This window comes from Rhineura floridana, chromosome 4, assembly GCF_030035675.1.
Source record: "Rhineura floridana isolate rRhiFlo1 chromosome 4, rRhiFlo1.hap2, whole genome shotgun sequence".
NCBI classification, from domain to species: Eukaryota; Metazoa; Chordata; class Lepidosauria; order Squamata; family Rhineuridae; genus Rhineura; species Rhineura floridana.
Genome location: NC_084483.1, coordinates 155,909,934 through 155,929,415, shown reverse-complemented (window position 1 = coordinate 155,929,415; position 19,482 = coordinate 155,909,934). Strand labels below are relative to the sequence as shown.

General features: G+C 41.2%; 1 protein-coding gene and 1 pseudogene across 7 annotated transcripts in view; one reads left to right on the top strand and one right to left on the bottom strand.

The window, feature by feature from the left end:
- Positions 1–19,482, bottom strand: part of DAAM2 (dishevelled associated activator of morphogenesis 2) — a 288,833-nt gene that overhangs the window by 209,531 nt on the left and 59,820 nt on the right. The gene's annotated exons all lie outside the window — the stretch shown is intronic.
- On the top strand, positions 5,416–6,480 carry LOC133384201 (beta-hexosaminidase subunit alpha-like; annotated as a pseudogene).

Genomic DNA, 19,482 nt, shown 5'->3' with positions numbered 1-19,482 from the left:
ATTTTCAATTCAACATTGAGGAATGCAAAAAATCCATGGTGGTTATAGTATACAGCCACTCTTGTAAGGCTGTATAATAAATATTACAGCTGAAAATAAGGGACTCTCCTGAATCTTTCAGCATTGATGTTTAAGTGAAATATTAAAGGCACAGATATACTGCTCTTTATAGATTTTTAAAAGGACTCCCATGGTGGAAAAGTTATGATGGAACAGGCAATTAAAATATCATATTAGTACTAAGCCAGTAGAAGTAGAAAGCCACAAGAGTTTTATTTATCCATTTAAAAATATATGCAGCTAATATATTATGCAAAATACCCAGTACATTACAAACATGCAATGCAATTCTATTCATGCTTACACACTTCAGTGGCACTTACCCTATGGTGTGTGGAGGTTTGCCGCCTAAAAGTGGAATTCTATATGCATTTACCTAGATATAGGCCTTCAGAAATTCAATGGTGTTTACTTCTGATTAAGCATATATAAGATGGCCCTGCATGTTGGTTTAGAGTTTTACTAGTACCTGTGGGCCACTCTGTTGCAGCCCCCATCACAGTGATAAATAAGTATACTTTTCCTACCCTTCCACACATTCCAGTGGGTGTGGTAATAATCTGAACCCACTTCCATGAATATGGAACTAGTCAAGAAGCACCACGTGTACACACCCTTAGACTACCGCAATACACTCTATGTGGAGCTACCCTTCAAGATGGTCCAGAAGCTGCTGCTACTGCAGAATGCAGATGCTGGGCTAGTTAGTTGGACAGTCTGATGGAGCTATGCACTGCTGTTTCAGAAAGGACTGCATTGGCTGCCAGTGAATTAAGAGGCCCAATTCAAGGTGTTAGCACTAGTATACTAAGCCCTAAACAGCTTATGACTGAAGTACTGAAAAGACTGCTTCCTCCAATATCAGCTGTCTCAGGCTTTATGACCTGCAGGGGAGCTCCTGTTGGTGGTGCCACTGTTGGGTGCTGCCCGGTTGGTACTGATCTGCAACAGGGTCTTCTTAGTACCTGTTACCTACTTATGCAATATCTTCCCTGGTGAGGTGCATTTGTCTCATTCACTATTGACATTTGGGCAGAATTTTAAAACATCCCAGTTCACCCAGGCTGAAATATATTGTTCCTGGCAACCTTCAACTTACTCAGCTACATGGATATTGGATTGTGTTTAAATGGGTTTGTGTTTTTTTTAAGAAAAATGTTTTTCTGGTTTTTATGTTTGCTCCTTTGGGAGGAATGGCTGCATAGAAATTTAATAAATACTAATGATGCTGCTGAACATCAGAACTACACAGATGTGGTGCACTCATAGAGGGTGTTCCTATTATAAGTGAGACAACTAACATGCACACACATAGTCTTCTCCAGCTCAAATATTAACTCAAGGCAGAGAAGAGGTTCCATCCACTCATTCACTTGATGGCAGTGAGGTCTAACGGCAGTGGCTGATATGGAGTTCTCCCCACCCATAACACTTGGAATGTTGGTATAGTAGAGTCCCAGCCACCTGGAACCCTTGTATAGTTATATTCCAAACACCAAAAATGAGAGGAGTAAAAATAGGATTGCAGGGAGATCTCCCTTTCTTCATATCACCTTTTTTGAAGCAGCCACAGCAGGAGCAACCTGATTAGGAGTTGGCAACAAGAATTCAGACCTTTCCTTGTTCCTAATGAACATGGCAGCATCCAAACTGGGGTCAGAATTAGGCTTGAATTTAACCACCTATTTTCATTTTAGAATAGGAATCAGCTTAGTCTGTGGGGCCCAATTCCAAATCAAACTGGAGGTGGGAGAACCATGACTGTAGCTAAATAAGTGACAGCGCTTGGGAAGCCCCAATATAAATCTGTAAAAGCTGCAAGCTTGTAAAGATTAAAAACCTAAACAGTCACATCCTAGGCCTCAGCTTTCAAATTGCAACTCGAACACAGGGAGAGAGTCTTGATGAGAGAGTAATTGCTGGCCTAGATTGGTGGTTCCACAGAAATCCAATTAGAACATGGAAATATATTATCTGAATGGTTTATCCAAAGAAGGGACCCAGTGCCTGGTCCTACACCTGCATCTAGTGACTCCAACAATGTGAGTGGGAATCTAAATCTTTATCCCCAAGTGGACCCATGCCACGTGCAAGCTACTTAGCATTTCCTAAATATGGGGCTTCTATCTCCTTAAGCTCTGTCAGATTATTATTTATTAATATTATTTCATAAGCCACTTAATGCCAAAATAGGAGTTGAAGCAGTTTACAAACCAAAAAGAAAGTTACATAAAGTGAAGGTCTTCAAGGTAGAGTGAGAACTGTTAAAATGAACTTCAGAAGCTCATGACTTTACCGCCTGGGCTCCTGCCGGGAGGAAGGGCGGGATATAAATCAAATAAATAAATAAATGTCTGGTTTATTCCAGGTTATTCAGTATCCGCCACCACTTCTTTGCTTGGTTCTATTCCTCAGAGCTGATGGCTCAAGCACCACCGGAGAAGCTAGCGGTCTTCACACCTCCAGAAAACATGCAACACGCCTCAGTTTCTGCTGTTTTGGGGGATTTGCATCATATCACACTTCCTTCTTCATCCCACAGAATGACCTCATCATGACCTACAATAGGTAATCCTGAGCCTCCCATTGCAACCTTAAGGGCAGGACGCTACACAAGGTTCTACTCAAGCTGAATTGGAATAGCTAACCCTCCTGAATGCACACAGAAACGTGGAGGTCATTATATAAGGAAACGGGATGATCCTTGGCAGGCTGGGTGGAGAACATCACCATCTTAACACGTGGCTTCCAATTTACATTACAGAAGCAAGTCTATGCATGAAAGCACTCAGGCTTGAACTGTTTGGGTTGCTTACAAAGAGACAAGGAGGAGTGAAGAGAAGGAAGTCCTTGGATCTTAGCATACAATGTCAACTGTGAGCAGTACATCCAAACAGGAAGTCTCCTGCCAGGAGTTTGAAAGGAAGGATCTGTGCAGTCCACACAAAGCTGCATATTTTTCCCTTTTAAGGGCCTTGTTGTTTGACAGCTTGGAGGTTTGTGTTATTTTCCCCTCAAAGAGCTTCATCCTTTTCACTTAATCTACAGAATAAACCATATTTTGAAAGAAAATAATTAAAAGTGCTCTTTCAAAAGTCTGGCTCCTCTGGGCACAAGGGAGGAAAGGCAAGAGACGGCAGGTGAACAGAGTCACTCAGTGCCACATCAACAGCAACACAGCTGAGTTTTGTCAGGCAGGGTGCCGCTATTGGTTCACCCTAACCTGCCCTGGCATACACTGTCTTATTTATTTGCCTGAACAAGGGTGCCTTGTACTCTTGCAGAGGCCAAACACATGGGCTGAAAAAATTAGCTTCACAGTGGTAGCAGCACAACTAACATACCATGTCCTCATTTGGCTTGGCTTCTCTGGACTCTCCTCTATAACTTAAGATGGAATATACTTTGCGCTTCCTTTACTCAGCCTTGATGATTAGCCAATCAATTTAGCAGATGGCAGGAAAGCAGCAAAAACTAAAGGAAGCCCAGCTTTCCTGGACACTTGAATCAAAGCAGAGTTGATGTTCACAGCACCGACTTTGAAGGCACATTCTTACACACGTAGGAATTACAGAGCAAAAAAATCAAGAGCCAGTCTGGTGCAGGATCATTCATCTCCAAGCAGCCCACACAGAAGTAAACCATAATGCCTCTGTTATTATTATGCAATGCTATATGTGTATGTGTGCAATTGGGAGAACAAGAAGGGAAAGAGAATATTGTTTCTTTCAGACTCCAACTGGTAATTAGCTTTGTGTCCTTCTAGGTTTTCACCAGACATTCTCAAAAAAAGAACCCCAAACTGGCTTTTGGGGACTTTTCCTACTAAGCTGTATTGGTTAGGTTTTTTTTTTTTACATTAATAGGATTATCTTCAAGGTGAACATCTACTAATATGTTCAAACTCTCTGTTGCAACCTTCCCCAATCAGGTACCCTCCAGATATTTTGGACCACAACTCCCATCAGCCACCGCTAGCAATACCAGTGGTCAGGGATTTATTTCTTTATTTATTATTTCCATTTATAGACTACTTACTATCTGGAGATCTCAAAACGTTTCACAACAAAAACAAGCAAATATATATACAAACAATAAGTACAATAAAAACCATGTCAAATTATTTACGTAAAAACAGAAAACAATTTCATAAATATCCATATACATAAACACAATATAAAGTCAGAGGGCATTACAAAGCATGAAGATGTAAAATTCTAACCAACATAACACAACACACATTCACTCAACCATCTCATTCTCCATTCCACACAACCACTGCAGTCATTCACTATATCACGCACCCTCTCTATCAATCAACCACTGATACATGAACCCCTTATACTCAGCAATATTACAACCCACATACAAAGGATTGCTGCCATGCATGCACATATAAGATACTCTCTCCATCACTAAAGCACTAATGGGCTCATGCCCCACATCCACTGGGCCATCTAACACTCTTCTCTCATCTCTCAATTGAGAGGGGCCCAGTTTTATACCAAAGCAGGCTATCACCCTGGGGTTATAAAAGTGGTTCCATCCACTCACCCCTACTACAACCTAAGTTCACGACAGGCATCCAACCAGCAGTGGCAGCACTTTCCTTCTCCACTGGTAAGTTGGCCTGCTCCATCTCATGCGCCAATAGCATCTGTTGGTAATGATGGAGAATTGTAGTCCAACAACATCTGAAGGGCATCAGGTAAGGGAAGATTGCTCTACCACAATGTAAATGCAGTTTTTCTCTAATGTGGTCACTGTAATTATACCCACTGATGGTATAAACATATCAACAATCTTTTCATTTGCTTCAAAGCTCCAATCTGCTTAGATGGTTAATAGAAAGAAATCAAGGTGAAACTGGTTAAAAGCAGATACCGTAACTTCTCTGTTACTCCGACTAACCAAATTGCTCAAACAGTACCATGGTCAGTACTCTAGATGAACAGAGTTCACAACAACAATTGCTATCAAATGTTCATAGACACTGTTGGCAGAAAACAAGAATATAACGTATCGAAACCTTCAGATTTGTTGAAGAGAAGAGATGAATAAATCATCCCCTTAATTAGAAATCCCAGTAGTTTCTAGTTCTCATTATCAATAAATCCTACAGGAAATTATGATTCTGTGTCTCAGTTGATATTTAACCTGTGATCTAGCCAGGCTTCCTGAACTACACCCAATGATACAAGGATTCTCCTTAAGAATAGGTTTCCAAAACTCCATGTAGGTCACAGGGGCACTTCTAAAATGCGAGATCAGTGTAAAGTAGAGCTAAGAAGCTTCTGTTCTATGAACTGACTCAAGCAATCCCAAAATGATTGTCTAATCAGTTCCCTCCTGATGATGTGTTATGATGAGGCCAAGGCAGCTCCAGCCTGGATAATCCATGTGACTTTAGTTCTCAACCGGTCAATGCCAATTCTTTACTGTAGGAAAAGGCAACAGGTAGGTCAAGGACCAGGTCTGGACCTAACACCTCTACACTCTACTCTGTGAATTGGTACGTGATATTCCAGGTATATATTGTGGAGCTATCTACAGGGCTTCTGTGTCTGAATAAAGGAGAACACAATGGCATGGAACCCATTGAGAAACCTAATTAACAGGATTTTCAAGCTTAGATTCTGTGTTTTCATAACCATTTGTTGGAGAAAAATTGTAAGAGCTCACAAAAGTAGCACAGTTATCCCAAAAGCAAGGTAGTAAACGCTTTACAACATCCTTCTCCATTGCATAATCTTTATTTAGAAACACTTAATATTTTCCAGCACCCAGCCCACCACCACATTTGGAGTCGCCACTAGCTATGAAGGAAAAACTGGAAGTCTAATCCCGAGATCCAGACATTTATGCAGAAGATGCTACGCTAAACTGGAGTCATTTTCTATCCAGAGGCTAATGGATATAGTCTCTTCCTATGTCAAGAGCTACGTGGTGTGGCAGGAAGTTTTTGATAACGGAGTGAAGTTGAAGCCTGATACCCTAATACACGTGTGGAAAGAAAATGCTGGACCATATCAAGAAGAGATAGCTTGTGTCACCAAAGCTGGCTACCGCGCTCTTCTGTCTGCTCCCTGGTATCTGAACCATATCTCTTACGGGCACGATTGGCTGGCAGTTTATCAGGTGGAACCTGTGGCATTTGAAGGCAGCGCAGAGCAGAAAGCTTTGGTGATTGGTGGAGAGGCCTGTATGTGGGGTGAATACGTGTATGTGACAAACTTGACCCCAAGACTCTGGCCCAGAGCTGGGGCTGTAGCGGAGAGATTATGGAGCAACCAAACTGTCAGAAGCCTGAAAGATGCTTACATGAGGCTGGCGGACTTCCGATGTACGCTGCTTAGACAAGGGATCCAGGCAGAGCCCCTGTTTACTGGATACTGCGACTATGAATACAGTGCATTTTGACTTTTGCACCCCCAGCTCCTGTTTTTCTCCTGTGGGAATGGAGAGGCTAGGAATGTTTTTGTTAAAAAATATATATTAAAGTTTCAGTGGTATCATCAAAGAAAAATCAATTTATTGGTGATCTTGGGTCTTTAAAAAAAAACACGTTGTTTCTTCCTATTTTAATGATGAGAGATATCAGTCCAAGAGACCCAGAAGTAGAATTTGACTTTCCGTTCTGTGGTTATGGCAGGGATTTCCCTCCCTCACCCTAATTGCCAGTGCCGCATTAAGCAATCAGAGAGACATGGGCAACCCTGCAGTTGCTTTTCTTGGAGGACTCTTAATAGAGCAGAAAAAAATTATGTGTGAGGAAGAGGGAGAGGGATGGCAATATGACATTCATACCTTAATTTAATAAATAAAGAGAACCTATGTGATTCTTCCCTTTTTTAATATGTTTTGTCTCTATAAACTGAGCAATGAAAATGAGATGTGATGGGTCTTCAGCCATTTTTCTAAGGAAATTAAGGAGTTGTAGAATACATGAAACTACCTAGCCTTTACAAATTACTTTGTGAGATTTACAGTGCAATTTTATGCATACTTGCTTGGAAGAAAGTTCCACGGGGTTTAATTGGGCTTGGTCCATAGAAAGTGTGTTTAGGAATTCAGCCTAAGCCTATTGTCTTGCAAAAGTAGAGCTGCACTACAAATTATTCAGCTTCAGTATTTTAGATAGAAATTAGAAACATTTTAAGTTAATTTTTTGCACAATGTATTGCTTTATTGATGTATTGCTTTATTGATGTATTACCTTGTTGATGTATTTTTATATTTGTGTTTACTTTTTCTGTAAGCCACCTTGCGGCCGTTTGGCCGTAAGGCGGGGTATAAACGAACATTAACATAACATAACGTAACATAAAAAAACCTCTGCCCTCTTGACTGTTATAAAGCATAGGCACATAAGTGTGTCTAGAGGTTTTAAAAATACTGACCACTGGAGGAATCACAGGGTGGAGTACGTTACTGGAAATGTATAAACTCAGATTGTGTAGGGTTGCAGAACTTATTATACACATTTTTTTTTAAAAAAAATAAAGAATTGCAAGTTGTGATAAAAAACCATGAAAACACCATATTTTCTATATATCTACACAAATACACTCACTCACACAAACAAACACACACACACACAAAACAGGGAGATTAAAAGGTTTGAATATAGCTGTGTGTCCTAAAATTTAAACGTTAAAAGACATAAAATAAGCTCTGTGATTTTGCAGACAGACACTTTGAAGGATTTCTGATTCTGCTAAGTCATCTTTACTGGAGAAAAATTGTTCCCAAACCTGAACTTTTTCAGATATCCAGAAGAGCAGCAAGGGGGAGCTGATTCACTATCCACAGCAGCAGGTCCCACTGCAAATCATGAAGGATGTGCAAACAAGATACAGTACTACTTTTTGAGCAATTTCCCCCCATAAAACTACTATCACCATTGTCTACTGTGCTTTGAAACCAGGAAATAATGACAGAAAGTTACTCTGGAGGTGAGGGAGAAGGCTGGCTGATGTGGGAAAACAGCAACTTTGCTCCTTTTTCTAAAAAAGGAGAGAGAGATTTGAAACACCAAGAGATGTTAGCTTGAAGGCTGGAGAAGGAAAACGCATTACTGCTATTTTTTTCCTTTTTTAAAATGCAAAATCATTCTTTACTATACTTTAAAAAAAAAGAGGAATGGGAAAATTGCTCTAGGCTTGAGGGTGGGAAACTGTTGTTAGGCTTGAGAGAGATGCCACATCACTATTGATCTATTTCAGGGGTCACCAATCTTTTTGGATCAGAGGGCACATTTCAAATTTTGAGAGAGTGCTGGGGGCACTCGTCGCAAAATAGTTGCAATGGGGGTGTGGCCTAATACAATATGGCTGCATTGGGGATGTGGCATAACGCAACATGAGAGAGTAGTCATGGTGATGATTTTCCCATAATTGTATTTCTATAATAGAAACGGCTTGACCTGTTGAATTTCTGCCTGTTATACATCTGTTAAAGCCATAATAACCCTGTTTTTCTCCAATGCCAACCCAAAACCATTTCACTTACCTAGAAGTAAACCCCATTAAACACAAAGAGACTTACTCCTGAGTAAACATGTATACCATTGTACTGTAAGTTAACTATACTGTGAATTCTTAATACGTCCCTGGTCTTTAGCTCCTGCAGAGCAGGAAACATGCCTAAGCCTTTTGCAAAGTGTTCACATTTGTCTTTTGGGGGGACGGGAATTCTTTAACATTCACCCACACTGATTGTGTAGTAGCATTTGCAGAAAATAATTTCTGAACTCAGGTGAATCCAGACCAGGAAAGATGCATCCTGGTTGCTAAGGAAAAAGGAAAGGCAAATTATGGAGATTTTAAGGACTAGAAAAAAAGACAGAAGCAGAAAAGGTGCACTAAAATTTTGGGAGGGCTAAACAGCAGCTCTTCGGGAGCCCAGGAATTCCTGTTGCCTGCTGGCCAAACAACTCATTTATCAATCACAACTCTGACTTTGATCATTGGCTAGTAATACTGACAGGTGGGAGCAGCCAGGCTGGCTCGTTTCACAAAGATTGCTTAGAAGGGTACCTGCCCATTTTGCTCCATAACTTTCTTGTTGTGCTAGAGACTTAACTTTTATTTAAAATGAAAGCTCAGTTTCTGGACTACCTGGTGGAGGCACCGCTGGAGGCCATCACAGGCACCATGGCACCTGAGGGTGACACGTTGGTGACCCATGACTATTTATTCAGAGCACTTTTAGCCCACTCTACATCCAAAGACTTTACAATATTCACTATTAGGCAAAAAACCTTGCAGTTTAAGAACGTACCTATAGCCAACAGACATTTCTATCAAACTAGATAGGGCAGCTATAGTGAATGCATCAGGGGAGCAGCAGACCTGACCTCCTCTCTGAGATATTGCACTGCCCTACAAATTGGTCAAAAAGCAAACACAATTTGGGTTGGTCTCTCACAGTCCAATCCACTTGCTGTGTAGATTGGAAGAATTTGGTAACATGTGCCTCTGAGCATATGGTGAGCGGTGCCAAATTGTGTTTGCATTTTGACAAATTTGTAGGGCAGTACAATATCTCAGAGAGGAGGTCAGGACTCCTGCTCCCCTGCTGCATTCACTTCTGGGATCAGTCCTGCAGGATTGAGTGAAACTATTATTTTTATTTCTTAGGTGAATATCCCCCACCTTCCTCCAAAGGAGCCCAGTGTGGCAAACGTATCAATACTAAAACAATACAATACTGTATCACCAGAACAGCAAACATATCAATAACATTACCATTAAAAATATTTAAAAACAGTTAAAAACAGTCACATTCTCTCCGCCAATTATTTCAGGGTTGCCAGGAACAGCATATTTCAGCCTAGGTAAACAGGAATGTTTTTAAATTCTTCCTGAGGGAAACAGACACACCTCACTAGGGAGGACATTCAACAAATGGAGAGCCACCACTGAGAAGGTCTTGTCTCTGGTCAACGCCAACCAGCCCCACCTTCCCATCTGTTATGAACAGAAGAGAGGTGAAAAGAGTTTATCTGTGAGCAAGAGTGGCAGTGACTGAGAGAGATACTCTCTCACCCCTTTTGATGAGGTGGCTTGGGGGGGTGTTATCTGCACCATTTTGTGATCCTGTTTCTTTTCCTGCTCTTTTAGATGTGGCAGACCCACAACAGCCACAGACCCACAACAGCCATTTGTAACTGGCCCCCAAAGCCAAAATTCCAATATTTATTTATTTATTACATTTATATACCGCCCCATAGCCGAAGCTCTCTGGGAGGTTTACAAATTCCAAATGTGCCTACTGGACCAAAAAAAGTTGATGATCCCTGAGTTATGGATTTCTACTCCTCAAGAGATGCCTGCACAAATTTCAGAATATGATAACATTGCAATCAAAACACTGCTGCATTTTCTTGTGAGAAGCATTTTAAACTGCTTATATTATAATAATGAAAAACAAGCAGAAGGGAGCACACAATTCCAGCAGATTAAAAGTCTGGCAAAATTTCCTTCTATCACCCCGCACAAAACAAACCTTACACTATTGTCTGCCAGGATAGCATAGTAAAGATATTTCAGGTCCATTCAGAGATACAGGATCAAAATGGCCATAAAACACTAAATACTTTCTACTTTTTGAAAGTTGTGCACAGAAATAATGAATGAGAATCTCCTACAAAGAAGCCTGTTTATGCACAGCTCTTCTTCTGACTGTTCTTGGCTCTATATTCTTGGTGTTTTCTACAAACACAGCAGCTCCCTGCCACTCGGACTAGCATTTGCATCCTTCCTTAACCTAATATTTCCCACTCAGCCAGGACTATCGGCTGGTCCAGGTCAGGCCTGGAGGCCTGGATCTCTGCTGGGAGATCTAATTATAACAACATCCTCGTCCTCTGACAGGGAGTACGTGTTCATTTCTAATCCACTTGGCCCAATGACCAAACACAATTAGCTTAATGCAGTTTCACCGAGTCTTATCAGATGCTTTAAGCCACATGCCTGTAGATCTATTCCAAATTCACATAAGAACAAGGTACCTCCCCTCCCGTCTCTATGTCCTCCGTTTTATTTGCTGTTATAGAAAAGTAGAACCAGAACACAAAAATTACATCTCCAAATTCCCATTTCACACTGATGCAGAGGTAGTCAACGTGGTACCTTCCAAATGTTTTGGACTACAACTCCCATCTTTCCTGGCTATTTGTCATGCTGGTAGGGGCTGATGATAGTTGTACTCCAACAACATCTAGGACAGCCTTTCCCAACCAGTGTGCCTCCAGATGTTGTTGGACCACAACTCCCATCAGCCTCAGCCAGCATTGCAAATGGTCAGGAAAGATGGGAATTGTGGTCCAACAACATCTGGAGGCACACTGGTTGGGAAAGGCTGATCTAGGAGGGCATTGCATTGTCTACTCCTGCACTAGATGTCTTGCACTAAATCTTCCTACCAATCAAATCATTTGATCTATTACAACAGTCTTCCTGGAAATAATACTGCTTATCATAGGCCCATAATCAATCATGAAATGCCCCTTCACATATGGGGCTGTACCTCTGGTCATGCCTCAAATGACAAGTAGCTCATCCCAGCTCCGCCCCAACATTAGGATGGACATCTGAGGCAGGGAAGCCAACTCCGATCTCTACAGGCAGGGTTCCGGGACCTGTAGGGTTTCACACAGGTAGGCTTCCCTGCCTCAGACATCTATGTGGGATTGGAGAGAGTAATGGATGAAGGGGGGGTTGTGTAGATTGGCTGTTTTAATTGCTGTCCGAATAACTATCCAGGCTGTCCTTTTTTTCAATTAAGTATCACATATTTGATCTCCTGAGGAGATACAAAAATAAAAAGAAACGAGCTTCTGCGAGGTCAATGTCATGGCACACCTTTGACAAATAAACACACAAATAATCAGGGAATATCTCATATAAAAGAAATGGCATCCCAAGAAAGAGACTACAGTACGTGCTGCTACATAGTGAATGTCATAGCTGAAATCTTAGGAGAACGGGAAATTGCCTCATACAAGGCTGGCCTATTTGTTCACCTAGCACAGTACTGTCTATTCCAGTGGTGGCTGCTGGTGGGGTGGAAGGCAGAGAGACCAACAGGAGGTGGAGCCAGAACCAATGACAGGCAGAACCAACTCATATCTAGTTTTGCCCCCATCCTCCTGCCTGTTGAGTTCTACAAGGGCAACACTAGGACAAACAACGAATAAAGCTGACACCCAGTGCCAGACCCAGAACTGGATGTAAGTAAAAAGGCAGGCAGATGGGGACTGGCTGAGGGCAGAATGAGGTGGTGGGGCAGTGACCCCTTTGCCCTAATGGACCAGCTCCCACTGGTTCTGATGGGTAGTTGCTCTCCAGGGATTTAGGCAAAAAGGATTTTGTGCACCAGCTATTATTTTTTCCTTCTAACTGGAGATGATGGGCACTGAATCTGGAACCTTTCGGATTTTTCAGGTTCTTCACTGTAGAACACATGGGTTTAAAAGCCAAGGTTATTGCGTGCTAAAAATTGGAATTCAAAACATCCACTCAGCCAGTAAGCGATTTTAGGCAAATCTCTCTCTCTCTCATCTTACAAGTTAAGAGTGGAGGCTAGTTATAACCAACACAAAAATAATTATACAGGCACGAGAGTGGCTGTATGCTATAGCCAACATGGATTTTTCGCGTTCCACATTGTTAAAAAGAAAATACCTCCAATGCCATTCGGCTGCTTCCCATAATCTCATTTCAAAACAAAATCTTCCCTAATTTATAGTTCTGAACTCAGAAATGCTTGCTTAACAACCCTCTATGTTTTTATGGAGATACACAAAACACTCACAGAGAATCCAGACTTAAAAATCTGAAACACAAGTAAAAAAATCCAGACCCCTCTTGGACTATCAGTGGTCTCATAATTTGTTGAAATTAATTAAAAATCAGCCATGTTCACAGATAACCTGTAATCCCATTACTGACTTTGCCCCATACTCTGACCTTCATCTTCTGCAGTTTAAAAGTTTAAAAAATGGATGGCTGATTTTTAATTAATTTAAGAAATTGTAACACTGAAGTGTATTGTAGCATTGGGCACGCTCAATAAGAACCGTCAGTGTTCTCAAAGCCAGACTAACAGCTGTTTGGCTTCGCTAATCAGGTGGTCATACCCACACCAGACCTTTATTTCACTTTATACAGTCATGGCTTCCCCCAAAGAATGCTGGGAAGTGTAGTTTGTGAAGGGTGTTGAGAGTTGTCAGGAGACTCCTATTCTATGGACAGAGCTCCAGTGGTCAGAGGGATTTAACAATCAGCCCCTCTTCTGGGGATTGTAGGTCTGTGAGGGGAATAGGGCTTCTCCTAGCAATTCTCAGCACCCTTCACTAACTACACTTCCCAGGATTCTTTGAGAGAAGCCATGACTGTCCAAAGTGACATAAGGCCTGGTGTGGATGTGGCCAGGGACAGTTTTGGTTTAAATATGGGTGGAAGACTACATGTGCCTGCTGTAGAATAAAAAGGTGGGGGAAACCCTGAAAAAAAATTATACTGTTTTATAGTGTTTTCTTTTGGGAAAGGAAAGGGGCTTCCCCTCTGCTCAATGCTCACCAACCCAATCTCCTCCCCTCCCCCTCAGAGAGGTCAGGTCTGCTGCTCCCCTGGTGCATTCACTATAGCTGCCCAATTTCCCTGCTTTTTAAAGTTTGATAGAAATGTCGGCTACAGATACGTTCTTAAACCACAAGGGGTTTTTTGCCTGTTAGTGAACATATAAAATAGATAGAGATATATTTTATTCAAGAGCCAATGTGCTGTAGTGGTTAAAGTGTTGGACTACGACCTGGGAGACCAGGGTTTGAATCCCCACATAGCCATGAAGCTCACTGGGTGATCTTGGGCCAGTCACTGCCTCTCAGCCTCAGAGGGAGGCAATGGTAACCCCCCTCTGAATACTGCTTACCTTAAAAACCCTATCCATAGGGTCACCATAAGTTGGGATCAACTTGAAGGCAGTCCAGTTCCATATTTTATTCATTCATTCGTCCATTCATTTAATGCACTTTTTTCTGATACTGTTATTATGCTGTTTAGACTTATGCTGTATGTATTTATACTCAAATACACTGTTAAATCCTAAAAAGGGGGGATCCACAGCTACCTGATAGGGTTAAGATAGATAAGCAGCAACATCCCTCTCCATTAGAAATGAGGTTCACTGCCTATTATTTGCTCGTATTCTGATAGCCCGTTGTTCAATCCCAATCCGCCTTTTTTTTATTCCCGCTTGCTTTTGCACTTGCCAATTAACTCTGCTGTTTGCTTGGTTATGGCGATGAAAAAAATTACGTAATTTTTAACATAAACGCTTATGTAAATCCATGGAAGTTAATAGATAATAGCGACTGTAATCACAAAGATAATTATGTAAAATCGGGTGGCAGTTAAAAAAAACACATGTTGTCTACAGCCATGGCCGGCTGCAAGAAATCAGTGCCGGTTCAAAAAGACAGCAGACTGTCAGATTCAGTCAAAATCCAGTACTAAGCCCAATTTAGCAGATATTCTCCCCCATCCCTCCTCTCCATCCCCCCAAAACAATTTCTCCACTTGATCTCTCAGAGGGGTTCGTTTCACCCCCACCCACGCAACGAACGGTTGAAAAACATTTTTTTATATATTTTCAACTTAACTCTACTTAAAATTGACTTAACTTCCATTCTATTTTCCCAGGGAATCTTGGGAACCTTCATTTGAAAGGTGGAGGTCCTATGGATCTTTTATGGAGCATTAACAGCACACCATCTCACTAAACTATAATTCCCAGGATTCCTTGGAGGAAGCCATGACAGTCAAAGCAGTACTATAGATAGGAGCTCAGTTCCCTGAAATTGTTCTTTATTTGTCCATTATTCTATAACATCCCAAAATCAATGCCCAAACAGAACATGCTCTTCTCAAGGTATGACAAGACCGTGCACTCCTGGAAGACCGGCAGATATGAATGTGGAGAAACTGAACGCCATCATCCTAAATGCCTACAAAACCCTTTACATTTAATTTTTCAAAGAAACAGAGAACATAATTGAAATTCCCCTCTTAATGTGTCCTAATGCTGGCTCACAAGCAATGAAAAGCTGCTGAAAGTTTACAAGAGGCCACTTTCAAAAGATGATGCTTAAATCATACTTAATCCACTAAGAAAACCTAAAGAATCCATTCATTTTATGGTGGCCTTTACTATTAACACAAAAATGAACCCACAGAACACAGAGAAATTTGTTTAGGTCTGACTAGCAAGAACATAAGCAGAGAAGAGAGCTGAACATTTAGCAAATTGTTAAAGAAGGACCCAGGGACTGGAACCTTTCCAACGTCCTTTAAACAAACATTCCAATAGTTTCAGATGATTTCAAGTGACACTAAAACTTTTTTTGTTCTGGCAGATGTCCACTTTTCAGTGTCATTAGTGCACAGCAGAAAGCAGAAGGTGGCTACTTTTATACTGATAATCTAGTCAATGTAGCTTTTTCATTTGATTTCTAGAAAATGCAAGTGCACTCCTTCTGAAATCAGTCTGATTGTTCATGTGTAGGGATGTGATAGAATTCCGCCCAATTCGGATTTGGTAACAAATTTTCCATTAATTCGCTTATTCTCTGCTTATTCACAATTCGGATTTTTATGTAGCAATTTTCAGCTCTTTTTGAAAATAGATTTTTTAAAAGCTTCTCAAGTATCAATATTAAGAATGATAATTTTATCAATATTTCATTTATAGATATTCCTTTCAAAAGGTCAATATTTCCTTTAAAATTATTGATATTAATATCAATATTTTTGGGCAGAGGAAAAATTGATCAATAAAAACAGCAGAGGGGGGACAAAGAATGAACTTGAATCGATATCAGCCTGTTAGGTCAACTGAATGTTTTTGAATCGGCACTGGCCAACGGATCCTACCCCTACTCACATGAGAAATCCATAGAGGTGACGAGAGCCGAGATCCCATTCTTTGAGAAGTAATTTTGATCAATACACAGCATGAACCCAATGAACTCTTTATACAGGATTTTCAAAAACTGCCTACAGGGACACAAAAAACTGCTTTATGGTCTGAGTGAGACCAGTGGTCCATCTAGCCCAGTAGGAGGTTCTTGTTTGGGAACAATATCCAAGAAATGGCACAAAAAGCAAAAATAATTTTGATTAGACAAGTTACATTACTCAGGGAACTTCTTTGCATCCATACTTAGGACTAGGATCTTAAGCCACTTGTAAGACTATTGCTTTCTTCTCTTTTAGAAATAATTCTTAAATCACACCTGTTCTTAGAGATAGTTTGTTAAGACCGCATCATATCATAGCTTGTTAAAAAAAAAAAAACTGTGGTGGCACTATAAAGACTAACAAGATTCATTGTAGCATAAGCTTTTATGACTTAGAGACCATTTCAGATGTATGCAATATTATGCTCAGTTAGCACACACATACCCCACATGTACACACACGGGTAACAATTGGGGCTGGGGAAAGGAGGACTAAATGGTATAAAAGAACTTGGAGTCACTGTTTTACACACCTGCACCCCTCCCACACACATATATAACCCAAGCTGCAAGTCAATCAAAGAAGGGATTTCTTCTCTATTTTCACCCCTTTCTAATTTAACCCACTATTACATAATAACAACAGTAACAACAGCAATATATTAACTTAGACTATCAAAATACAATCACCCAGACTGAAACTCAGCCAGGACGTTGGGGCTCATACCCATACAATGACGTGATTGTGAGAGGCATAGATTAACAGGATCCTCCGCAAGTTCAATATGAAGTCAGTTTACATAATGGCTGGAAATGGATGGTTTTATGCTTTGTGAAGGATAGGAATTTATGTGAGGGTTTTCACAGCCACATACACAGAACCATTAATTTAGAGAGAGCAGGCGCCTGTTGCACGTGGATGCTGTTCTCCCTGCAGGGCCTCTATGATTGAGGGAGCACCAAGAACAAAAAATAAATAAAGGAGCAGAACCCCCCGCAGATTCTACAGATGCTGCCCAATGGCCAGTCCAAACCCAGGATAATAATCCATCTGAGCAATCAAGTCATTGCAGACACTCTCCAGGGAGCTAGACAACATTTGACTTGGGGAAAAGCAATCCAGTGGCAAACAAACACAAACCACCACAGCTTTTACATAGAGAGACACATCAACAGTTCAGTTATCTGACTCTCATTATGCCAGATATATATATAACCCACCATGACCCACAGGAAGGAACAAAACCAGCAGTGTGACCCCATGCACATCTACTCAGAAGTCAGTATCATGGAGTTCGGGGAAACATACTCCCCAAGTAAGTGTTCATAGGAGCCTTCCTCAACTTGGTGCTCTCCAGATATTTTGGACTGCACCTCTCATCATCCCTCACCATTAGCCAGGCTGACTGGGGCTGATGGGAGTTGGGAGTCCAAAATATCTGAAGGGTACCAACTTGAGGAAGCCAGATTTACAGGACTGCAGCCTAAGCAAACAGTCCATAAAAGTGAACAAGTATTTTGTCTCATAAAAAAGTTTTAGGTTACCAAGGAGATTAAATTCCAATGTTACTACAATTACAGCTACAAAATAATTTCTCTGAACACCTTCCTAAATAAAGCTTCACTCATTTCTACAATGATTCCAGATTCAGGCTGAGGCAGGGTGGGCCTCTTCTGGATGGTATGTCCCTTAGCAGTTGTCTAAATGAAAACCCAGGCCTAATGTGGAAGTGTGTCTAGTCAGGCCACATCACTTAGAGACAAACAGCCTGCCTAGGGTTGTGGCCATGCTGGAGACTGACAAGGAGAATACTCTTTTTTCCCCTTAGTTCTGCATCTGGAGTGGCACACCACCCGTGACCAGAAAATTCCTGATCCCAATCCCACTCACTTCAACAGTTACCAACAATGTCGCCAATACTTAAAGCAAAGGATGGGTTCTGTTTATTCTTTCTTTTGAGAGCATTCTATTTTGGGACAACTAATATTCTACAGGGTTTGGGGTGTAAAAGCATTTTTGTCATTACTATCCCTCTCTTACGCAGACAAGCTCTAACCTAGCTTAGCTGTTTCTAATAGCCATTTGCAGTTTAATCTGATGCTTGCAGTCCATTCTGTCACCTCATGCTACAAACCCCTTCACCAAGAAGAATACCAATTTGTCAACTGAGGCAGACATACTGAGGATTAAATGCCACAAGCAATGTAGGGTCACATCCACACCACACATTTAAAGCAGGGATGGGGAACTTGTAGTCCAACAACATCTGGAAGACCACAACTCCCATCATCCCAGACCACTGACCATGTTGGCTGGGGCTGATGGGAACTGGGGCCCAATGACACCTGGAGGGGCACAGGCTCCCCATCCCTGATTTAGTCTTAACGCAACTTTAACAGTCATGGCTTCCCCAAAAGAATCCTGGGAACTGTGGTTTATTAAGGGTGTTGAAGGTTGTTAGGAGGCCTTTAACAACACTGTTTGTCCTTTGGAGTGGTAAAGTGGCATAAAGTGCTTTAAATGTATGGTGTGGATGTAACCTTTGTGGATTCCCAAACTGAAGTCCACAACTCCCATCATCCCAGACCACTGACCATGTTGGCTGGGGCTGATGGGAACTGGGGCCCAATGACACCTGGAGGGGCACAGGCTCCCCATCCCTGATTTAGTCTTAACGCAACTTTAACAGTCATGGCTTCCCCAAAAGAATCCTGGGAACTGTGGTTTATTAAGGGTGTTGAAGGTTGTTAGGAGGCCTTTAACAACACTGTTTGTCCTTTGGAGTGGTAAAGTGGCATAAAGTGCTTTAAATGTATGGTGTGGATGTAACCTTTGTGGATTCCCAAACTGAAGTCCACAGACCACTGGTCGTCCACGAGCTTCATTCAGGTGGTCTGCGGCATGCTTGTGGATTTGTGGTTAAAGACGGGAGATGGCACTTCCCACACATTAAATAATTATATTCTTTTCAAGTTGTATTTGTTTTGCTTCTTTTAGTTATTATATTGTATTTTATTGTATTAATAGTTTGAATTCCATAGTAATCCAATAAAATACAATATATAAGAAATAAAAGAAGCAATAAAAATACAATTAAAAATCGTACAGCATCTTGCACAACACATTACAATTGCTACAGCAGGGAGAAAATCATTAAGTCATCCACCAAGAACCTCAGTAGTTTTCAAGTGGTCCTTGGGGGAAAAAGTTTGAGAACCACTGACCTTGAAGTATTTTCTCAAGAAAATCCCAGTTGTTGCTTCTGTATGTCAAGGGGAAAGGAACAAGCCAGGGTTCAACATACAGCTGCAATCTTGAAAACTGGGGGACTTGGCAACTTCCAGGACTGCCAAACTATCTGGGACCAATTCTGTATTCCCATTGCAAATTAAACTCT